Raw genomic sequence first — 26,340 nt, 5'->3', positions numbered from 1 at the left:
GTTTACTTGAAAGAAGTTGTTTCGAGGCACGGGGTGCCAGCCTCTATTATTTCGGATCGCGATGCACGATTCACGTCAGAACTATGGCAAGCAATGCATAAGGCTTTTGGCTCGCGGCTAGACATGAGCACGGCATATCACCCTCAGACGGATGGGCAGTCTGAACGCACGATTCAAACTCTAGAAGACATGCTTCGGGCATGTGTTATTGATTTCGGCAATAGCTGGGAAAAGCATCTCCCTTTGGTGGAGTTCTCGTACAATAACAGTATCACACCAGCATACAAGCCGCTCCATTCGAGGCATTGTACGGGCGTAAATGCCGGTCACCTCTCTGTTGGGCAGAGGTGGGGGATAGTCAGATCACGGGTCCAGAACTTATAGTGGACACCACGGAAAAGATTGCACAAATACGACAACGTATGGCGGCAGCTCGCGACCGTCAGAAAAGCTACGCGGATAAGCGTAGGAAGCCATTGGAATTTCAGGTCGGGGACCGGGTTTTACTTAAAGTCTCACCCTGGAAGGGTGTGGTTCGTTTTGGGAAACGGGGCAAACTTAATCCGCGGTATGTTGGACCGTTCGAGATCATTGAAAGAATAGGCAAAGTGGCCTACAGACTAAACTTACCAGCTGAACTCGGTGTAGTTCACAATGTTTTTCACGTGTCGAATCTGAAGAAGTGCATGTCAGATGAGACCCTCATAGTTCCCTTAAAGGAGCTCACTGTCGACGAGCGGTTGCAGTTCATCGAGGAACCTGTTGAAATCACGGACCAGGATGTTAAGGTCCTCAAGAACACGAGAATCCCTCTTGTTCGAGTTCGTTGGAACTCCCGTCGCGGCCCAGAGTTCACCTTGGAGCGTGAAAACCGTGCAACCACTACTGAGGCTGAAGCTACTACTGCAGAATTTCGGGATGAAATTCCAAATCAACGGGGGGATGAGGAGACACCCCAGGAAAACCAGTAAATGATACAACTTACCTAGCTTCCTCAGTAACCACATGCTAAATTTCGGGACGAAATTTCTTTCAAGTTGGGGATAATGTGACAACTCAAGTTTCCGAGATTCCACTTTCGTATTTATTGCACGTTCACTATTTGTTTAGTTGTTTACTTGCACAATTGGTTTGCTTTGTAACTGTATATGTTTTGGATTCGATGAAGTGTATTGTAATTGTGCATGGTTATGTGTTACTTGTGAAAGATTTGACAAATACTTGAATGTGGTGATGAAACTGTAAATTGTATATCTTGCGCATGTAATATGTGATAAATAATTCTTAAGGGTGCTTAGTGCTAATAGTGAAATTCTAATCATTCTTAACCCTAATCCCTTTCACTAATCATCACCCAAGAATCAAACACGTACTTTCACATTCTCTAATCCTCTCTTGCAACCATTCTCTTCATCATTGGCACAAGTCTTCTGCATCAATCTTGATCTTTCAATCCATTTAGAATCAATCCAAGGTAATTGTTCAATGATTGTTTGTTGTTATCAATTCTTAATTATGTGATTCATGTAAACCCTAGTTCTTCACATACTAGTTCTACTGATTGAATCCTGATTATTGTGAAATGATGTTGATTAGTTGTGTAATCGTTTGCTTGATGTCAAGATACAAGATATGTAGAATTATTGATTGATAATTGGATTACTGCAATACAAAAGCATGAGAATAGGGTTTTTGATCGTAGTCTGTGAAAGCGTAACTGTTACATTGCTTATCTTGTATCCTGTGCGACTAGGGTTTTGAATCCGAATTATGTTAGTGAAATTATGTCCGAGTATGGTGAATGATGTTTAGTCCGAGCTTGTTAAATGTCAATGTAGTCCGAATTTTATTACTATACACATATGATCCGAACTTTTGATGATGGAAAGCAAGTCCGAACTCTTTAAATATCACAAGGTCAGACTTTTAATGATGTTATAATCAGTCCGACTTTTAAAGATGTTACATTAGTCCGACTTTTTGCTTAAAGACTCTAGTCCGACTTTTGTTTGGTTTGTAATTCATGTTGTCCGAATTTTTTATTAACATAAGCAAGAGGGTCCGAATTTTAATTATAAAGCCCATGGTCCGAATTATTTAAGGGTTACAAAAGGTCCGAACTTCTTTATATCACAAGGAGTCCGAGTTTTAAGCATGTCCTAATGGTCCGAGTTTTTGGGCCATGAAGCCTAGTCCGACCTTTGATGGGATAGAGGGTCCGAATTTCATTAAGTGTGGGGTGTCTGACTTTTTGACAAGGATGAAACCCTTGTCCGAGTTTTGTAAGGGGTAACCCTTATCCGAGCTTTGTAAGGGATAACCCTTGTCCGAGTTTTAAAGGGGGGAACCCCTTGGTCCGAGTTTTATATTACATGTGATCAGAAGTTATAAGTGTTGAATGATCCGAGTTTTTTTGAATGACATATAGGACAAGTCTGTTGTGTTTTCGTCCAAGATGCTAGTACAGTAAACTTGTTATGTTAAATCTGTTAACCCCGTTAAGTATGTTGGTAACACTGTTCAGCATGAAACACTGTTAGTTTATTGAACCTGTTCATTATTAACGTTGTTAACTTAGTAAACTCTATTAGTTTATTAATTCAGTTAGATGTTAACTCTGTTAAGATATGCATGTAACCCTGTTAAATGTGTTAACCTGGTAAAGTATGTTAACTGCCTGTTTATCCTGTCAAGCATGAATTTACATGGATTTGACTGACTGCTTAAATGCCGTATGATGATTAACTGCCAAACACACTATGTGACGTTAGATTTGTGTGCAAGATTGTTACGAACGAAAACTGATTATACATACGTGCGTACGATAGGTCGTGATTGACTAACTGTGAGCGTGTGTATTCTTTAGCATACCGAGCAAACCAAGGTGAGTTCACACAGCCAAGGCATGGGGTTCCCAGGGTGGGAATGGGTTTGGATTATCACTTGCATTTACCTAGCTTATGGAACTTAATTATATGGTCCTCGGGTGAGGAAGGGTTATTGATAAAGATACGACTAGACTAGTGATACTTATAGAACTGATCTTCGCACACACGCCAGGGTTGGCCGTGATAATATGACTAATCTTCGCACACATGCCTAGGAAGGCCGCGAACTATACACTAAACTTCGCACACATGCCTAGGAAGGCCGCGAACTATACACTAAACTTCGCACACATGCCGGGTGGCCGCGATACCTAGTCTATAATACTTGGGAAACTTTCCCTAAACTTCGCATACATGCCTAGAGGGCCGCGATACGAACTAATACGATACATGACTTAATGAACGAACGCAAGGCTTACTATATTATTACAATTACTGAACTATTAACTGTGAACTCGCTCAACTAGTTGTTGACTCTCTGCTGCATGCCTTGCAGGACCTTAGGTACATATGGAGCTTGCACAGGGAGGAGCAGGTCGTTGTGGAGCATGGATCGTGGATGTTATGTTAAACTTTATAACACTTGAACTTATTACATACATTGGGTTTTCATATTATGCTTCCGCTACTTAAACTATGTTTGGTTTGAACATCAATTGTATTGAATTGGGTTTTTTTTACAAACTACTTCGATTATTATATACTATGTTCAATATGATTGGTGGCTTGATCCTGGTCATGTCACGCCTCCAAGCGGTGGTACTCCGCGTGTGGATTTTGGGGGTGTGACAGATGTCCAATCGGATTGTCACCCGATCGAGTTGCCACCCGATCAGCTTGCACCTTGCGTCCTACAACTAACTGATATTTCCAACATTTAAGGTTTGAACATTGAATGAATTGCTGTCCAATCGGATTGTCACCCGACTGGATTGCCACTCGACTATATGATGTCGAGACCTCAACACTTAAACAATTTTCGAACATGTTCAATACAACGGATTGCCACCCGATAGGGCTACAATCTGATCGAGTGACAAACTGCTGTGAACATGTTCTCACTAAAGTGTCCAACCAATCGGATTGCCGCACGATCGAACGACCGTTCGATCGATCGACCTGAAAGGTAGAAATACTTCTATGTTTTCAAAATACTGCAACGAAAACTTCAAAAGTCAAGCCATCATACACAAACACATCCTTCGCAAACGAAGAAACAATCCGCTCGAAAGGTCACCCGATCGGATGACCATCCAAGCGGATTGTCGGCCGATCGACCGGCTACCTGTGACAACTGTGTTCTGTAATCGACCTACAATGTAAAACATTGTTAATTATCAATAAAACAATGTGCTTTGGTGTTATCATATGTGCTTTGGTGTTATTATATGTTTTTTGGTGTTATTATGTGTGTATTTAGGTTTGAGGAGTTTCCAATTTGATTCGATTTCGATTTCAAGCTTTAAATCGCTTTCTAGAAGGTTATACGCAAACTGATGCGCAAACGTAATCAGTTTAACACGACAAACACTACGGAATAGTGAAATAGGCTTAACATACCTTAAATAACCTCCACATAACTTAGAAATAAGTTTTGGATGGTTTGGTGTGTTGAAATCAAGCTTGTTCGATCGCAGGGACTATTTGTGTCAAACTGCGAAACTATACCGATTTGTATAGTAACGAACAGTCCAGAACTTGATCATAAGTTAAACATGCCCTAAATATTCTTTATGTAGCTTAGAAATAGGCTTTGAGGGGTTCGGTATGCTAAAATAAACTTTATTGATCAATAGGAACTAAAAGCGTCAAAAAGTGCACAAGTTTGCATTTTCGCGCATATCTTTCGTTCTGAATATATCCGGACATCCAACAATCCATTCGTCGCTTAATTTGGATCGTTTTTGCGTTCGTTACGACTTCCGTCGTAATTAACCGAACAACGCAACCGTACGACCAAACGAGCCGACACCCGTGATGTTTTTGAGCATGTTTTGAGTTCCCTATACTTTAACTTCATTTTAGAGCCTTGAAATGAGGTTAACGGGGCTTAAACGTGTCAAAAATGAGCCAAAATTCAAGATTCTCAAGTGCAGGGACCACTTTGCAATTTATGGAAAGATGCCCAGGCGGGACGCGTAAGACTCCTTTGACTTATACGCGGGCTGCGACAGAACCCCCAGATCAGCAAGTTGTTTTCTAAAACAGCAGCTGGTATTCAGGCCTTTTGGACATGGTTTTAATCATTCTATGGGCGAATTTTGATGGTTTTTAAGTGCCCCTTGTATTCTAATATCGTGTGCCCACTTGTATGGCCATGATCGAAGCTTGATTCTCGATAAACGATCCTAGCGGTTCTAGTTTTCCTATAAATAGCAAACCCCACTTCATTCCCAAACCACATTTGATCTGATTTTGGCCCTCTAAGTTGGAGTATACACTTCATACCTGAGGGTAAATCGGATCAAAACTTGCGTGGACCCTTTGTAAGTATTCCTTCGTTCTTTTGTATTCATTTTTATCGTAAAAGTCAAACTTTGTTTGACTTTCTGCATTGACCAGTTTATGGTCAACATGAAGTTCGTTTGAACTTCATAACGTGAGCGTAATCACGATGGTTATAGTCCCTAGTAACTATACCTACTGATTACCACGTTCTCTAGGCTTGGTGACGAGTCGTAGTTTCGGCCAAAATACGTATTATTTTGTAACCAAACTACTTTTAGGTATCAAAACCGTTTGTTTTGATACCAAACCTGTTTTCTAAGTTCGTTAAACATGTTTTAACATGTTTAGCTCGTCACTTTTTAGATTAGTGCTTGTGTAGAGTCGTAAGTCAAGCGGACTAAACACCAGCTTAGACTTTCGAACACGACCCGTTTGGTCGATCATTAGGATCCGACCAAACATGTTTAGTGACCATAGTCGCATAGGGAACAACCTTTCGAGGTTATACCTTATGGTCACTTAGGTTTAATTAGTTGTATGATAAGTAGTTTATATGCCTTGGTAAATGACCAAAATGCCCTTTTCATGCATAATTGGTAAATAAGCATATGTAACATAAACTTTTGTCACGTAACTGATTATGCAACATATTTAAACATGTTTAGGCATATAATACTTGTCATAGGACTAGTTAGACGTCTCGAACGCGATTTTGCGCGCACGGCGCGTTAAAGTAGCGTCAAGCTACCTTAATGGGTCGCAATGGGTCGAAAGCACTTAGGTTAGGTTCTGATTTAGGATGTAGGCTTTGTTAAACCATATCACATGAGTTCCAACACTCATTTGCTTACAAAACCTCATTCTGTCCGATCTTCCGATTTAGGCATCTATTATTTGACTAGTGATTCGATTACTAGGTGTTGCTTGATTTCTCTGGTTTGCTTGAGTTTTTTGAAGTTCTATTGATTAAGGATACTTTGCACTTCATGTGAGTACATAGTTCCCCTATTTTACTATTTTCAATTGTTTTGGGGTGATTCATATGTACAAAATGATTTCAAGGTTTAAACGATGATTTCAAAAACGATTAAAATGGTTTATATTAAATTAATAACAATTTCGATAAAGTGAACAAACTTGTTGGTTGTAGTTACATAACGAATGACATTCATTAGCATTGATCAAGCCGACCAGTATTAGGTTATGGTACCATAGGATCTGACAAATCCCGTTATCGTACTGCACCCATGGTTATGTGTGGGTGTTGTGGGTAACGAATGAATCTGATGATAGTTAACTTACCCTTTGGTGGTTTGTTAATGCGAGAAGCGAGAAACGAGATAGTCGAGTCACGAAGGTTTGAATGTTATTAGCAAGACGACCATAAATAAGTTTTCACAATTAAAACGAGGATGATTTAAACGACTTTCATGAGTTAAACAATTTGGAAACAATTTAAACGAATTAACGATTTTGAAACGATTTGAACAAGTTAAACGAGTTGGATAAACGATTGGTTTTTGGTTAAGTGTTTAGATAACGGGACGGCTGTGATATGGTGAAAACATGGTAGATACGCCGCTGGTACTTCTTATATATAAGTGTTTTCAACATATTACATATCGTGGCGTTATTTAGTTCACTTGGGTAAACGATTTTGAAACGATGTCACACAACGATGTTTTTCTAAAAAGATATAAACCATACGAGTTGTATTAACGAGTTTTTACAAGATGTTTTACGAGTTGGTTTACTAAAACAAATGTTTTTGGGGTTAAGAATCATGGCTACGAGATTTTATAAACGACAACCAACTTGATTTGAGTTGGTTAATTATGTTGCAATACACTTTTCAAAACGAGATTTGTATTTTGACTCATGTAGTCTAATAAAGTACAGCAACAAATAAACGAGCCATGAACCCAATACTCTTATAAAACCTATGTTGTAACACCCCGTGTTTTCGAAAGTCAAAGTCAAAGTCAAGATAGAAGTCAAATGAAGAAAAGATCGCTAATTGTGATCTATCACTCCTTGCTCAACTACTGTTTTGACTTCTTTGACTGTAATTAGTATATTTTATGATTACATTAGTTGTATTATGTTGAGTAATTATTAAAATCGAAGTAATCAAATGTTTATCGCTACGAAACGCTTTATGACTGTGAATCAAAGGAAGTAACAATGCTATAAAGTCAATTAATCGATAATCGAACTAATCTAATCATCATCGAACTCGAAACTCGAATTATGCAACTTTGGTGTTATTATACGTGTGTGTGTGCCTTATGTGTTACTTGTGCATGTTTACTTTATGTTATGTGTGGTAATCAATCGAATCGCAATCGAAGCTCAATCGAACTCAATCGAAATCGAATTATGATAATTGGTGGCGAAAAGACAGCGCGAGATATAGATGCTTGTATGTTAGATATAGTAGTTGGGATTAAAAGTAATTTGTATAGGAAACTCTATCGTACTCGATCGTCCGCAATCGAAATCGAAATCTCAAAAAAAATCGTCGCACCGAACACTCGAATCAGGCAGTTGAACGATCAGGCTACCAGCCGATTGAACAGCCAGCCGATCGGACTGCTGTCCGATCGGACAGGCTGTCCGATCGTGCTGCTGACCGATCGGCCAGCCTTTACCTCTTTTGGCATCGTATAAATACCCCTGTCATTGTCAAACTTTCTACTTTTGGAAACCTCTGTCCGACCAGCACGCTCAGCTCATCTTTTTCTCAGATTTCTCTCGATTCCGGTAAGATCTCATCCTAAATCTTGTACTTTCTTGATCTACACGCACTCCTACACCTTTCTATGTTTCAAATCTTAACTTTTAACCGTGAAATCATCAAGATTCAAGTGTTGTAGGGTGATGTCATCATGGTGTTCTTGAAGAACTTCATGTTATGGCCTCAATCCACCAAGAATAACTTGAATCTAGCCGATTTCCACATAAACAAACAAAGATCTTTATAGATCTAAACATATACACGGTGAAAATGATTGAAAGATGGTTCTCCAGCTTTCTTTCAACTCTTTTACACTCAATGCCTTCAAAACCGATAGAAACGGAGCTTGTGCCGACTTGCTAATCATTCCGGTGGTTGCATGGCTCAAGATCCGGATTCTACCCACGAGGTTCACCGATTTCGGGTTAAACGTTAAACTCCGTCTCGAGCCGTTCGCTAACCGGATTTGGGTGGTTCCTGTCCGATCAGGATAACCAAGTAAAGACGAGTTTTCTATGGTTCGACTCGTTGTCAAAATACCTCGATATAACGACAAATAATCAGAATTACCAAGTGTTAAACGAACAGGCCGACCAGGTAAGGGTGCTGATCGATCGGACTGCTGTCCGAACGGACAGCCAGCCGATCGACTGGCCAGCCGATCAGCTAGCACATGGTTCCACACTTAATCAATTTATTCTTTTGAAGTTGAGTATTGAACGAACTGCTGTTCGATCAGACTACCGTCTGATTGGATTACTCTTCGGATCATGAGATATTATACTTCAACACTTAATCGATTTTTCAACATGTTCGACGCACTAGGAGTGCCACCCGATCGAACAGCCGTCCGATCAGGCGATACCCTGCTAAGAACTTGTTTTGCTGAGGTACCTCGCCGATCGGGTTGCCGGCCGATCGAACGACCGTTCGATCGACCGACCTGAAAGGTAAGGATACTTCAATGTTCTCAAATACTGCAACAAAAACTTCAAAAGTCAAACCATCATACACAAACACATCTTACTCAAAGGAAGAAACAATCCACTCGAACGGCCATCCGATCGGCCTACCGACCGACCGGACAGCTGTCCAAATGGACTGTCAACCGAACGGTCAACCGTCCGATCGACCAGCTGTCCGACCGTCCAACACTTGTTTCCGTTTTACGCGTTGCTCATCGTTATGCTATCTAACTATTCAGGCTAACCCTACTCTCAAGCGCTCCCTTCAATCCATCAACCGTTGTGAGTATACTGGAGCCCTTTTTGCTTTAGCACTTTTGGGTGTTACATACGTCACTTATTCTAAATCACAATCGAACACACTACGCAATTACTTTAAACGCTAACCGTTACCGCATGTATTACGTGACTAAATGAATGCTCGTTGTTATGTTTACACGTGGAATGTTGTCTACCTGCCTTAACGACGATAGTACTATAGTTTGGACTCAGCACCCGTTCACACGGGGGTTGTTAAGGACAATTACTTGCATGGATTACGGTGGTAATCATGTATTGCGAACTGCCTCGGGCAGTCAACCCGCAGTCATTGGTATCGATAGATCCATGTCGATAATTAACATGCTTCGTTTTCCTCTGTGTACGTGCTGGTTATGCGTAAACTATTTCGAACTATATTATGCAACTATCAAACTTGTGTGCTCACCTTTACATTTTATGTATTGACTTTATTTTAACGTATGTGACAGGTGTTAAGATGCTTATCTGCTAGGAAAGCGAGGCTAGAATAAAGCTTTAGAGCCCAACAAATAGTTGTCTGTAGTGGACAAAATATGGGTCTCTAGAAGCATATAAACAATTGCTGTTTTTAAAACCTGAGTTGTCGGAACGGAAATATTTGCCTGGATTTTGTCTGTAATAATTAGTTTACTGTTTGAGATACGGTATGGGACGTATTATCTTAAATTAAATAGTAATGCTAATTGTTATGGAAACTTCTGGACAATCTGTTTCGCTCAGTGTCATGCCCCGATGATTCCGCCATCGGTTGGGGTGTGACAGATTGGTATCAGAGCCATAGCTACAGGGAATTAGGCAAGACTCGACCTAGTCCGGGTCGATGTCTTAGAGACCTAGACTATAGTTAGGAACCAACAGACCAAGTCTATGTGCTACATCTCGCTATTTCTCGCTTACACTACACTATCACCGCACAATCATTCGAAACCAAGCGAGAAATTTGATCGAGACTAAGTGTGAAAACCGCAAAACTCTCGATTAAATTACCTATTTATCTGTATTTATCTATAAAACGCGAGAATTCGCGTTGAATCAAGAGTGAAATCCATATTTTGACGCGGATTTTCGTGGCCATTTTGCTTAAACAAGGAAGAAGTTTCTAAGCCAGGGGTGAAACCCTAACCTTGACGACTTGTTCCGACTTTATTTATCTCACCAAAGCCTTGACAGACTCCAACGACCTGAACTCACAGTATGACTAGAGGAATGCGTGCCGAATGCCCAAGAATCGAGGCAGAAGCACGATCTCGAAAGTCGGCATGTGATGACAAGTCATTGAGAATAGTCGAATCGCTTAGGGTAGTGAATGTCTAATAGCCGCAGACTATCCATTCCTCGATTTATATATGTGTTTTCGATTCTGAGCCCACAACTGCAGACTCTGACAATTCGTCGATTTTATGTGTTTTAAGAGTATTGTCTGTTTATGTGTTTAAATTTTCGGATTATTCGATTTTGCTATCACTTCGATCAATACGCACAACTTACACTTCACTTCTATCTCAATACGTGACGTGACCGTGTCGTCCCGATCAGTCAAAAACCAATTAAACCTAGGTAGCTAGGGTAAGTCGGGTATCGAATCCACGAAGAGCAGGTGGTCTGTATTGCACAAACCGTTCGATTAGTTATACTATTTACAAATAATGTACAAGATGATTATGAAGATTGCTATTTTTATTTGTTTGTTTGGTTTTTAAAATAAGTCGGAATGAACCGACAAATTGATGTTATCGAAAACAATGATTTATTAACTAAACTACTTAACTGAAAACAGGAATTAAGAATACAGATCACACCCGGTTTCGGTAATTGTAAGTCCTAGGGTTCCAACATGTTTTAATTCAACTCAATTGCATACGATTAGCGGATTTAGTGTACCTTGACTTAGGTGCCAATAACTATCAACACAAGTAACTCCTAACCACGACAACGCATAACTACACATAACAATTTCGCAAAGTCATAACTTTTAACATCGTTCGACAATTTACGAATACGAAACAAATGTAAACTATTGTCAATGGTTTCAAAAATCAATACAAGTTGTCACAAAGTCGAATCAAAGAACAAATGCATAAACCCTAGAAAATACAACTACCTACACCGGGGTGAAACCGAAGAGACTAGCCGCTCATGGTTGGGTGGACGCGATCACCGGCCGACGAACACGAACACGGAGCCATGACCTTGAGTCCTCAAGAGTGGTGGAGGTTAGGGTTTGAAGGTGAAGGTGGAAGGAGATGATGGAGAATAGTTGAAGATGGTGGTGATGATGGAATGATGATAGTAATGGTGAATCGGTTAGGGTATAAGGTTAGAGGTAAGTTAGATGATGTTGGAGATGGATGGTGGGTGTTTAAAGGTGGATTAGCTGAAGGTTGAATGATCCCCCATGGTGTTTTTATCGATCCCCACGCTTAACCCCCAAAAAATGGCTCCTAAAACCGTTACAACTCGTCCAAACTCAACAAAACTTGAAATTCGCGATACAAGAAACGGAAAGCCGTCGGCGACGGCCTGTTGAGGCGTCGGCGACGCCCTCTACAATTGCCAGTTTCTACCAAAACTGTTTCTTCATAACTTCTTCATTATAGCTCCGTTTTACTCACCGTTTTCCCCACATACTCATAATTCAGCCCTCTATCATGCGATATTCCAATATATTCATTTTAAATCCATTAACATCCCCTAAAATACATCCAATCTTCGTGATTAACCTGGTTTTGTTCATTTCACATCCCCGGTTGGTCCCATTCGCTCCCAGTGCTCCGTAAAGCTCCCAAATAGCTCCTTAAACTCCGTAAGACCTACAAAACACAAATCCCATTAAAAGTAGGCTATTCGAGATTAAAGTTAAGCAAATACATGAACTTAAACATTAACGAACACCGGTTTTCGACCACGTGTCACATCCCCACACTTGTCGTTCGCTTGCCCTCAAGCAAATCTGTTTTTCACTTTCACGTGGGTCGAACAAGAAACACACTTCATATTCTTGAGACGTAAGTTAAGGTCTAAAGTCATACCCGGTTCAAACTTTTTACAATTTTCACATATTTAGCAATAAATGATTAATCATGTAAAAGTGGTTATCCAAGATTAACCAGCCCGTGAAACTCACATTCCATGCATATCTCTCACAATGTTCACTCCCCTCGGTTTACAAGTTGGCTAATTTTCATGATGTATTAGCACTTTTAAAAAGTAATCGCTCAAAACCGATTAGAACACGTACCCGCATAGGCTTACAACTCAATCATTCTCCACCACCGAACACGAATACTAAGCACAAGTCAAAATGTTTTTGTAAGGGTTGTAACGGGGCTAGCCTAAGGGTAGGGAGTAGGATATTTAAAGTGGCTAAGGTGATGAAAAATTCGATTTTTATTACAAACGACTATGCTAAACAAAATTAACTATAAACATCAACTACGAGGCAACGGTGTTTGCCTTTTATTCAACAAACTAATAACTCGTATTTTTGTACTTTTCTCAATGATTTTCTATTTTTTTCGCAATATTTTCTGATTTTTTTTTGCAAACACAACTATACAATCAAATAAAAACCTATAATCGAATTTTCATCACACGGGTTTAAAAATAAAAGGTTTAACGGATGTCGGCTAAATGGGTTGGTCAAACGAAAGGTTTAGGCTCAAAGTGGGCGACTAGGGGATTTATTTGGGTAAGGATGGATAAATGGTTTTAAAGGAAAAGGTTCATCTAATGCCTTAATCATTCTCGTGCTCGTATTCGGTCTATGGTCTCGAACGTATCAAAAGTTGCAAGTTCTACAATACGCGACCAATGGTCCACTCAAACAAATAAACATAAATATGTAATTCTATGATGTAAAAGTGGCTCAAAACCTCACATATATAAAGGGTATGGTATGTGACATGCATGATGTGCAAGTTTCTTAGGCGAATTATTCCCAAATAACCACCCGCTAAATACCCGTTATGCTATTAATTTGAACTTGACCATGACAAAAGAACAAATGGGTTGTGCCATCCCTTGTTGACGTAGTTACTTGTGCTTTAAGATCGCTTTCGAACCAAGACATTTTTGAAAAATTTTTGAAATTTTCCCCCATCCCCACACTTGAGGTAAACATTGTCCTCAATGTGTAGTGTTTAAATGAACGGGTCAAAATCGAAAACTTTTACTACTCCCCCATCCACACAATTGAGGTAAACATTGTCCTCAATGTGTCAGAACTAGAGTTTTAAACGCACAAGGGATGTGACACGGCTAACTTCCCAAAAATTTCACCCCATAAAATAAAATACAAAATACAATCCACTTATTTGCTAACTAAAAATCAAAAGTAAAAAGTAAAAAGAAACGTATGCACCTGATTTTTGAGCTCATTCCTCGTGTGCTCTTCTTCTCTTCAAGAAAGCGGTCGTCTCACGAACATAATGTACCTACAAATCTTAACCCTTGTGTAGAAGCATGTTTCTCACAACCATTAAAATTTATTAGCTACCTAGTTCTACCACTTTTATGAAAATATTACCAAGTCATACATTAATTTACTTTGATTTATGTGGAAAAATAATTTACAATAACAACAAACCTAACTCACTTTCGTAGGAATCACGGTTGCATTAGCTTATGCAACAAGCCCTTTTAAACCTCCCGATAGCTCGGGAGGACGAGAGGTCTCGTGAGGGTTATATAGGGAACACACCCACAAAGTTCATTTAACTAAGAAAAAAAATAAAACGAATGATAGTACAAACTCTACAACAATTATACCTGATTTGCCTCTCATGGTGGTCGAAGTGCACATTTTCCTACCGAGTTGCCTACATACGCTCGGTGTTTGGCATGCCGGATCTATTCTCTTTTTATTTTGCTCGGCATGCATATTGTACAACTTTGGCGTCGCCTATTACTAAACTGGCCTATGTCTTGCAACGCCACCCTTCGAATCCTTATACCCGAACCTGCATCCCCAACTTTGTTGGTTGGAGTGATAAGTATGGGAGAAGGATGGATATGAACGTGGGCATCTTTCGGATCCGACACATCTCGCGGTGTGATGTCTTCCGCTCGGTTCAAACATTCATTTTCTTGCTCGGGAAGATCGATAACCTCTTCCACCACATCACCATCTACTATTGTACCATTGGCCCAAACCTCTTGGTCTCGTTTAAGTTGGGCTAATTCCTCCGCTAATTGACCCACTTGCACCACCAAGGCTTCATGGGCTTTATCTCTCACTTCATTCGCTTTCTTCATATCTTTGATATCCTGGTGATATTCTTTCACCATGTTCATGAGAGCATCAAGCTTGGAATGCATCGAATCTTGTGGTTTCTCGTATACCGGTTGAGGGTATTCATTATAATAATCATCATACTCCTCCTGGTAACTTGAGAAATATGGTGATTTGGGTTCATAGTAATAGTCTTGATAATGTGGTGGTGGTGGATTATCATATGGATAATATGAGGATGGACCATTGAAATCCTCATATTCCGCCCTCCTATACTCATATAATCCGCTGAGGTAGTCTTCCCGATCCTTGTTGGCTTGAACTTTTTTGTAGAAAACAGAGCAATCCTCTAAATAATGCTCTCCACTTCCGCAACACTCACACGGATCATCATCTACCCAATTCATATTGAAAGATAGTGCCTGCAAAACATGTACCTGCACAAACAAGCTCGACCACCCGAAGTAAAATCACAAATGTACAAGAAAAAGGAAAGAAAATAAACTAAACTAAAATCGAACAAGCAATGAAATACTAAGCGAACTAGCTCCCCGGCAATGGCGCCATTTTGACGTGACCGTGTCGTCCTGATCAGTCAAAAACCCAATTAAACCTAGGTAGTTAGGGTAAGTCGGGTATCGAATCCACGAAGAGCAGGTGGTCAGTATTGCACGACCCGTTCGATTAGTTATACTATTTACAAATAATGTACAAGATGATTATGAAGATTGCTATTTTTATTTATTTATTTGGTTTTTAAAATAAATCGGAATGAACCGACAAATTGATGTTATCAAAAACAATGATTTATTAACTAAACTCGTAAACTAAACTAATTAATTGAAAACAGGAATTAAGAATACGGATCACACCCGGTTTCGGTAATTGTAAGTCCTAGGGTTCCTACATGTTTTAATTCAACTCAATTGCATACGATTAGCGTATTTAGTGTACCGTGACTTAGGTGCCAATAACTATCAACGTCCCGAAGAACGGACAAGAATGCACTTTGTAATCAACACAAGTAAATCCTAACCACGACAACGCATAACTACACATAACCATTTCGCAAAGTCATAACTTTTGACATCGTTCGACAATTTACGAATACGAAACAAATGTAAACTATTGTCAATGGTTTCAAAAATCAATACAAGTTGTCACAAAGTCGAATCAAAGAACAAATGCATAAACCCTAGAAAATACAACTACCTACACCGGAGAGACTAGCCGCTCATGGTTGGGTGGACGCGATCACCGGCCGACGAACACGAACACGGAGCCATGACCTTGAGTCTTCAAGAGTGGTGGAGGTTAGGGTTTGAAGGTGAAGGTGGAAGGAGATGATGGAGAATAGTTGATGATGGTGGTGATGATGGAATGATGATAGTAATGGTGAATCGGTTAGGGTTTAAGGTTAGAGGTAAGTTAGATGATGTTGGAGATGGATGGTGGGTGTTTAGAGGTAGATTAGCTGAAGGTTGAATGATCCCCCATGGTGTTTTTATCGATCACCACTCGTGACCCCCGAAAAATGGCTCCTAAAACCGTTACAACTCGTCCAAACTCAACAAAACTTGAAATTCGCGATACAAGAAATGGAAAGCCGTCGGCGACGGCCTGTTGAGGCGTCGGCGACGCCCTCTACAATTGCCAGTTTCTGCCAAAACTGTTTACTTCATAACTTCTTCGTTATAGCTCCGTTTTACTCACCGTTTTCGCCCACGTACTCGTAATTCAGCCCTCTATCATGCCATATTCCAATATATTCATTTTAAATCCATTAACATCCCCTAAAATACATCCAATATTCGTGATTAACCCGGTTTTGTTCATTTCACATCCCCGGTTGATCCCGTTCGCTCCCAGTGCTCCGTAAAGCTCCCAAATAGCTCCTTAAACTCCGTAAGACCTACAAAACACAAATCCCATTAAAAGTAGGCTATTCGAGATTAAAAGTTAAGCAAATACATGAACTTAAACATTAACGAACACCAGTTTTCGACCACGTATCAATACGCAGACAAGTCGCTACGATATGAATGACAATACGCTACGTTATATGATTATACTATATTACTCGACGTGCTATACGATTATACTATAATACTTGACATGCTATACGACACGCGAGCTTTGAATGATAGGTTTCTGTATTCTGACTGCCTCTGTGACTAAATGCGTAGGTGCTTATGTGCTTCTGTGATTCTGTGCCCTATGTGCTAATGTGCTTCTGTGATTATGTGAATCTGTGATTTCGTGTCTATGTGTTATGTGATTGTGCATGTTACTGAGCTTTAGTAAGTAGCAGACGTGTGAGGTGAGATTCGATTATGATGTAATGAGTCCTGTGACGATGTCTGTTGCAGACAATGTCATCTGGATCCCGTCACCTACTTACTCGCCAAGAAAAGAGAGACAAACGTCTTGCTGCTATCATCGCCAAACAAGTAGCAAAAGCTGTGAGTGAGGTTTATGAGAACGTCAGCAAATCATCTGAGGAGTCGAGAACCAAAGCTCCCAAAGATGCTACCAAGACTGTTTTTAGCTTCAAACAGCTCAAGGCATGCGAACCAAAGGAATTTACCGGAGAAGATGGCCCTACAACTATGTTTCAAAGGTTTGATTCCATCGAAGTCACTCTACGCCAAAGAGGCTCTCCTGAAAATCTCTGTATCCTAAACGCAACCGGCGTCTTCCAGTCCCGAGCTCTAGATTGGTGGACGGCCGAACGAAACAAACGCGGGAATGATGCAGCTTATGAGCTGACTTGGGAAGAGCTGAAAGCCATTATGATGGACGAATTCTGCCCTCCCCATGAACGCCAAAAGCTGGAGGACGAGTTTTGGAACATTAAGCAGAAGGATAGAGACAACGCTGCCCTGACTGCTCGCTTTAAGCTGCTTAGCATTATCTGTCCCGATCAAGTCAAAACGCCAGACATGGCAATCAAGAAGTACATTCGAGCTCTACCCGATTGTGTTGTCGATTTTGTTCACGCCGCGAAAACCTCATCGATTGAAGAGACTTACTTGCTTGCCGCTGAAATCAACGACAAGCGGGTGAAAGCTGGTTTCTGGGATAAGCCCTCCAAGTCTTTGCATCAAGCCACCACTGCACCGACCGCCGAAACCGCCACTGCTCAACTATCAAAGTCATCACGCCGCAAGAAGAAGCACAACAACAGCAGCTCCAGCAACAAGAACAGTGCTGTCACTACCACTGCTGCTCCTCTGCAAGCCGTACCGGCTCAGCAGCAGTCTCATCATCGACCTGCATCAGTGACATATGCACCGCCAGCAAAGCGTGCATACACAGGTCCCCACCCGCTTTGCCCAACATGTTCATATCACCATCCGGTGGGTCTCGCCTGTCGTTTCTGCGCTCATTGCAATCTATACGGTCATTTCACCGCCAACTGTCGCTATGGTCCCCGTAACACCGCAGCTCCTGCCACTGCTCATCAAGCTCTACTCCCAGCCCGCAAGGCCAACACGCGGCTCAGGCACCCGCGATGTGACAACTCGTACTTCAAACCCGTCTTTGTGTTGTATGTGAACATGTGAACTTGATGGACTTATTGAATGTTATGACATTGTGATGTGTTATTATGTGCATTATGTGTGTATGCTATATTATGTGAATGTTACAAGAACCGATCGCACAACACACACAACAATCGCACAAGCCCAAGTTGGGCCACATTGCTCGCACACGGTTCAAGGGCAGCCCAAGCAAGGGCCGGCCCATTCCTCTTATGCGTACAAACACCCTTAGGGACTTATTCTCTCATTTGTTACAATTACCTATCACAACACACAAAACCCTAGCTTCTCTCTCTCTCTCTACTCGACGGCAACAATTCAAGGCAATCGAAGATCTCTCTCTCTCTCTTTGATTCTAACCTGTTAGTACTTCATGATCTTATTAGATGATGTTATGATCCCTATGTATTGCATGATGTGATTTGGATGAGTATTGTATGATTGATTGTGATAAAACCGGCTCACATGTGCACTTGACTATAAATCGGATGTTACAATTAGGAACCGAATAGATGATAAATCTGTTATTATGTTATGTAATTCGGATTGTTAAACTGTTTATGAATCGGACTGTTCTTGATGTGTGTATACCGAATGATTCTTAATCGACCATATGATTATCACTCAATCTTGTTTCTATGATTTGGATTTGCATGATCAAGGGTTAGAACCGAACAACTAGTAATCGGCTGTGATATGATATAAAACGGATGTATGCTAATGATTTTTTTGCTAGTGTTTATGTTATGACTTGGTTTAGAGTTCTTATGAATTACTAGTAAACGGTTTGGTTTGATCGATCATTAGTTGGAATGGAATTTTGGATTGTGTTGATTGATGAGGTAAATTAGGAAACTGATAATAGATTGTAACTGAATGGCACAAAACCCGGATGTTTAAACGGATCGCACATGTTCCACTCGGTCGCACAAGATCGTGGGCCACACACGGATCGCATAAGCTGCTTCACTGTTGGGCCTTAGGCCCAATCTCAATCCCAATCGCACAACGGTTCGGGTCGCACAAGAGACCCCGGTCGCACAAGGGTCTCCAGTCGCACAAGGTACCTAGATCGCACAAGCTGTATGTTGTTTAACTGTTTGGGCCGAATGACATGTTGGGCTGGGTATTAATCGGATCGCACAAGGCACACATACACTACTTAGTTTGGGCCGAGTATGTAATGGATTATTTATGTGTTTGGGCCGGGGTATTGGATCGCACAACATGTTGTGGATCGCACAACATGTTGGGCCAATTATTATTGGGCTTCTCGATATTACTTGACTGATTTTGTGTTGCCATGATAAATACGTGTTTGCCATGACTTATACGTGCATTACTGAAGTCAAAACCTGACTTGTATGGTAACCCTGTTAGGACGAGGTTGACCACTTTAGTTCAAGAACCTTTTATTGTGTATCTGCCGAGCAACCCAAGGTGAGTTCACAAAGCCAAGGCATGGGATTCCCGGGTTGGGAATTGGGTTGGAATGTTTGATATGGAATGATTACTCGTACTTACGCAATCACTAGACTGTAGACCATCGTCCTCAGGATAGTCAGGACACTTACGTAAAACCTACGTAAACTAATATCTACCATTGTCTCCCGGGTCGGGAGGACACTTACGTAAATCCTGCGTAACCTAATACCCACTACTGTCTTCCGGGTCGGAAGGACACTTACGTAAATCCTACGTAAACCCCACGCGTACCACTGTCCTCGGGGAAGGGCACTCACGTAAATCCTGCGTGACCTTGTACGTATTCCTGTTCTCGGTTTAAGAAGAACACATGGTTGCAAATAGTCTAGTAAGTACCATAATGGGAAGCCCCCATTATTAAGGATGAATATGAGAATCCCTCACCAATAGTATATACTTGTATGGGAAGCCCCCACTAGATGAACTTACGCATTACTGTTATGAACTTACTTTCTGTGAACTCGCTCAACTAGTTGTTGACTATTTGCTGCATGCCTTGCAGGACCTTAGGTACATTATGGAGCTTGCACAAGGAGGAGCAGGTCGTTGTGGGCAAATGGATCGTGATTACTTATGACATTTCATACATTAATACTTATGATTGGGTTTTTACCTTAATGCTTCCGCTATACTTAACTATGTTGGTTTTGATAAACACCTTTCGTATTGATGGATAACTTTTACTATATATATATTTACACGTTCAATATGTTTGGTGGCTTGATCCTGGTCATGTCACGCTCCCAAGCGGTGATACTCCGCACGTGGATTTTGGGGGTGTGACAGATTGGTATCAGAGCCATTGGTTATAGAGAACTTGGTTTTAATATGGGAAAACGTTTTTATTAAAACCAGACTATAACCAGAACAGTGCTCTCAACGATCCACAACGACGCTTCGCTCCACGTGCAAGACTCGACATCCTAGGTAATAAGGTTTATGTTTATTACCTGCTTGCTAGAAGTGCTTAGAACTTTGTTTAGAACTTTGCTCGCATTACGCTTAGATACACATGACTTTGTTACATGAGAATACCTACGTGCTTACGCTTTTCTGTCATCGCCCTATTCGCGAACCACTCTCACTTACGTTACTTTTACTATGAAGATCATGTCTGGACGGATTAACATGACTCAAGCCCAGCTAGAGGCTCTCGTTCAAGCTCAAGTTGCTGCGGCACTTGCAGCTGCTCAAGCAGGTAGTATATCCTGTAGTCATAACTTACATTAGGATCTTTAGATCCTACACTCCTAAACTAGCCCTTGTATTTAAACTTTGCCCTATTCGTACATAATAGGTCAACACGCGCAGCAACCTGTCTGCACTTTCAAGAACTTCATGGACTGTCGTCCAAGTACTTTCAGCGGCACAGAGGGGGCAGTGGGACTCCTCCACTGGTTTGAGAAGCTGGAGTCAGTGTTCGAGATGTGTGAATGCCCTGAGGCTCGCAGGGTGAAATACGCCACTGGCACGCTAGAAGGAATAGCACTAACTTGGTGGAACGCCCAAGTTCAGATCTTAGGGTTGGCAGCTGCTAACGCCACACCCTGGAACGAATTCAAGGAACTCATCAAACGTGAGTACTGCACAAGGGATGATATCCACAAGTTGGAGAATGAGTTTTATCACTTGAAGATGACGGGGTCAGAGATAGAAGCTTATACGAAGCGATCGAACGAACTGGCTATTTTGTGTCCTACCATGGTAGACCCTCCGATCAAGTGCATCGAGTTGTACCTCAAGGGTCTAGCCTTCAGAAATTCAGAGCCACGTTACGTCGGCTAACCTCGATAACATCCAAGACATCCAGCGTCTTGCTCATCGCCTCACGGATCAGGCGGTGGAACAGAACAAGTTGCCCAAACGCATCAGTGCTACCACTTCAGCTGCTACCCCCACTACACCCAGTGACAACAAAAGAAAGTGGGATGGGGATTCTAGCAAAGGCTCAACAACAGTTCAATCCCAAGCTCAACAACAGAAGACTGATCACTACCAGAGTCCTAGTCAGCAATCCTCTGGTGGCCATAGACAGAGAAGGTACCAAGGGTTTCACCCTAAGTGTCACAACTGCAACAGGCATCACAGTGGCCAGTGCAACAAGGGTCGTTGTCAAAGATGTCTCAAGATGGGGCACGAGGCCAAAGACTGTAGGAGCCCACGGCCTGCAAATCAGAACCAGCAACCGCAACAAATAGCTCCACAGAACCCACAACAGCAGCAGCAGCCACAACGTGGAAACCGGGGATGTTTCCAGTGTGGGGCTGAAGGTCATTTCAAACGCGATTGTCCTCAACTGAACCAGAACCAGAATCGCAACAACAATAACCAGGGCAACGGGAACAACAACAACAACAATGGCAACGAGGCAAGGGGTCGAGCTTTCGTGTTAGGACGAGGAGATGCAGTGAACGATCCCAACGTAGTTATGGGTAAGTTTCTCCTTGACGATATTTATGTTACTGTTTTATTTGATTCGGGTGCGGATACAAGCTATATTTCTGTGAAAGCCAGTAAATTGTTAAAACGTACATCAACACCCCTAAGCACCAAACACGTCGTAGAACTAGCTAATGGTAAGAGCTTAGAAGCCACGCATATAGTCAGGGGTTGTAGTATTGTCTTAGCCGGTCAAGTTTTCTCCATCGACCTTATTCCCATAGTCTTGGGAAGTTTTGATATCGTTATTGGGATGGATTGGTTGTCCCAACATCAGGCAGAGATTTTATGCAGCGAGAAGATTATTCGCATTCCCCGTTCTGGTCAAGAACCTCTCGAAGTCCAGGGCGACAAGAGTGGTGCTGTAGTTGGCATCATCTCTTTCTTGAAGGCTCAGAAGTGTCTGCGGAAGGGTCACACCGCAATCTTGGCACTCGTTACAGACGCATCAACAAGGGAAAAGAAATTGGAGGATATTCCAGTTGTACGCGATTACCCTCAGGTGTTTCCTGAAGATTTACCTGGATTACCGCCTCACCGTCAAGTCGAATTTCAAATCGAGCTCGCTCCAGGAGCAGCACCCATAGCTCGCGCACCATATCGTCTAGCTCCATCAGAACTGGAAGAACTGTCAACAGCTACAAGAGCTCTTGAAAAAGGGCTTCATTCGTCCAAGCTCTTCGCCATGGGGAGCTCCAGTATTATTCGTGAAAAAGAAAGACGGTACGTTCAGAATGTGCATCGACTACCGTGAATTGAACAAGGTGACGGTGAAGAACTGTTATCCTCTTCCACGCATAGATTATTTATTCGACCAGTTGCAAGGGTCGTGCTACTATTCGAAGATAGACCTGAGGTCAGGTTATCATCAGCTGAGAGTCCGGGAGGAGGACGTCTCCAAAACCGCATTCAGAACTCACTACGGCCACTACGAGTTTCTTGTCATGCCGTTCGGGTTAACGAACGCACCTGCCGTATTTATGGACCTTATGAACAGGGTGTGCAAACCCTATCTTGACAAGTTCGTCATTGTCTTCATCAACGACATTCTGATCTACTCCAAGAGTCAGGAGGAACACGAGCAGCACCTACGCCTTATTTTGGAACTCCTACGGAAGGAACAGCTGTACACTAAGTTTTCGAAGTGCGACTTCTGGCTTCGTGAAGTCCACTTCCTAGGCCACGTAGTGAACAAGGATGGGATCCATGTTGATCCATCCAAGGTAGACTCGATCAGAAACTGGCCTGCACAACGTACACCAACGGAAATACGCCAATTTTTGGGTTTGGCGGGGTACTACAGACGGTTTATCAAGGACTTCTCAAAGATTGCTCAGCCGCTTACGCTACTGACACAGAAGGGTGTCACCTACCGCTGGGGAGAACCCCAGGAGACTGCTTTTCAGCACCTAAAGGATAGACTTTGCAGTGCACCTATCCTCTCTTTGCCAGAGGGCACAGACGACTTCGTGGTTTATTGTGATGCATCCATCCAGGGTCTTGGATGTGTGTTAATGCAGCGCGGCAAGGTTATTGCTTACGCTTCGCGCCAACTTAAGGTTCATGAACGGAACTACACGACGCACGACTTAGAGCTGGGAGCTGTTGTTTTCGCGCTTAAGATATGGCGACACTACCTGTACGGTACCAGGTGCATGATTTACACCGATCACAGGAGTCTCGAGCATATCCTTAAGCAGAAGGATTTGAACATGCGTCAACGACGATGGGTTGAACTACTGAACGATTACGAATGCGCCATCAAGTACCATCCAGGCAAAGCCAATGTTGTGGCTGACGCCCTCAGTCGGAAAGACACTTTACCTCGGCGCGTGCGAGCGCTGCAGCTTACGATTCAGTCTAGCCTTCCTGCACAGATACGAGATGCTCAGGCAGAAGCATTGAAACCAGAAAACGTCAGGGCTGAAGCCCTACGCGGCTCAAGGCAACGCTTAGAACAGAAGGCAGACGGCGCCTACTATGTAACGGGGCGTATTTGGGTCCCACTTTATGGCGGTTTACGAGAGCTAGTAATGGATGAAGCTCACAAGTCTCGCTACTCGGTACATCCAGGGTCGGATAAAATGTACCACGACATCAGAACGACTTATTGGTGGCCTAGCATGAAGGCCCACATCGCTACTTATGTTGGCAAGTGCTTGACCTGTGCGAGAGTCAAGGTTGAATACCAGAAACCAGCGGGCCTACTTCAGCAGCCTAAGATACCTCAATGGAAATGGGAAGAAATTTCCATGGATTTCGTTACGGGCCTGCCTAGATCCCAGCGGGGGAATGATACCATATGGGTGATCGTGGATCGACTCACCAGAGATTGTAGTGGACGCCACAGAAAAGATAGCACAGATACGACAACGCATGGCGGCAGCACGCGACCGTTAGAAAGCCTACGCGGACAAGCGTAGAAAGCCTTTGGAATTTCAGGTCGGGGACCGGGTCTTACTTAAAGTCTCACCCTGGAAGGGTGTGGTTCGTTTTGGCAAACGGGGCAAACTGAATCCGCGGTATGTCGGTGTAACAACTGTCACTAAAATCCCTAATTAGGATAGTAATTAGCTATTAAGGAAACCCTAATTGAGACACCCAAGTGATTCCACACAAACCCTAAAATTTTCAGAATTTTCAGAATCAGGATCAGGGCCCCTAAAACTCAGGGGGGGATAAACCCTAGCCAACGATTATCTTCATAACTAATTGTAAAAATCGAATTTTAAGAAACTGACAACACAGCAAGCCTACATGCACGAAGGGCTACTCTATGAAAGTAGGGTGGTCACTCGCGTAGCGCGACGCCTAAGGGGGTACCCCCTCGCGCTACGCGACGGTGTCAAAATCTCAGTATAAATAGCAGGGATTGGGACTTGAATTTTGGCACTTGAACGACGAAAATCGGAGTTACGTAGGTCGAGTTATAAGCAAAACAGTCCAACACACACACACAATTATTGAATCGCTGCCGCAGAACAGGGTAATTACTCGATCGCTATTACGATTCAGTTTCCGGGATCAATATACCCAAAGAATGTCTAAGTGCCACCCACATTGGGCTATGCTTTATCGTTGTCGATAATTCGATAATGAGCCGAAGCATTGTACTTTGTCGTTGTCGATAATTCGATATACGAGTTGAAGTACTATACTTTATCGTTTGTCATTTTGATAAATGAGCCGAAGTATTGCACTTGGACATTCATTGTCAAAATTGATCTCGGGAAATTATCGTAACTGCTGTATTGATCACTAATCCTGTTTTGTGTGCATTTTTGTTAAATTAGAAATAATCAAGGCTAATCAGTAGGCTTATACACTGCTCGTTAAATCTGCAATGTGAGTCATTCTCTTTTTTTATCAACTGTTTTACAATACTCCAAATTATTTTCAAAGTGTTATAGCTACAGGGACTAAGTCGTGGATATCTTGATTTATTGGTTAGTGGGGTATTGTGCACATTACTATTTCTCTCAGTTAGGTTCATTGACCTACTAGGGAGAAACGTCACTATTAGAGTTCATTAACCTAATAGTGGTATGACCATCGTCACCATTGTGACTTGTCACCATTGTGGCAGAAAGCCAGATAAAAATAAGATATGAACCATTGTAATCGCTCTTATGCTGTAATTTATAACTATGGGTCATTTCCTAAAAACTGAATGAACTCACTCAGTATTTCCCCGCTGACAAAACCTTTTTCAAACATGTTTTAGGTAATCTGTTGTGAGCAAAGAAAAGTGCCAGGAAGCACTACCAGCTTAGAAAAGTGGCTCAGTGTAAATAAATACAGGAACATGTTTTAAAAATAAAGATTTCCATGGAAATCACATTATTGTAAATTACTGGGTTTTATCCCTAAATTATGTAATGAGCAGTTTTAAATACCAAAGATCCTGTTTTAAAAAGACTTCCGCTGTCGCCTAAACTAAATACCGCAGGATTTCTGTCCCGCGGCTCCTGAAACGGGTCAAACCGGGTCGGGGGCCGTGACAGAAATAAGGTGGTATCAGAGCCACTTCTCAAGCCACTGATTTAAGCCAATTAAGTATTTAGAAAATACTTAAATTCCATTAATTGCTATTTTGTGATTATTTGTTTATTTATCTGACTAGTTGTGTACAGTATGAGCAGATCTTTATATCCTAGTCAATGTAGTAAGTAATGCAAATTCTTAAATAATTTGACTTAAGTATTAGTACCTTTATTATCTACAGTCTAGAAGTCTTATCAAGAAAATCATAAAATTTACAAATAAAACCTCGTGTGATGTAAATTTCAATAGTACCCAGTAG

The sequence above is a fragment of the Helianthus annuus genome, chromosome 15 (assembly GCF_002127325.2).
Source record: "Helianthus annuus cultivar XRQ/B chromosome 15, HanXRQr2.0-SUNRISE, whole genome shotgun sequence".
Classification (NCBI taxonomy): domain Eukaryota; kingdom Viridiplantae; phylum Streptophyta; class Magnoliopsida; order Asterales; family Asteraceae; genus Helianthus; species Helianthus annuus.
The sequence above is the reverse complement of the archived record's forward strand: the minus strand, read 5'-3'. Positions refer to the sequence as shown.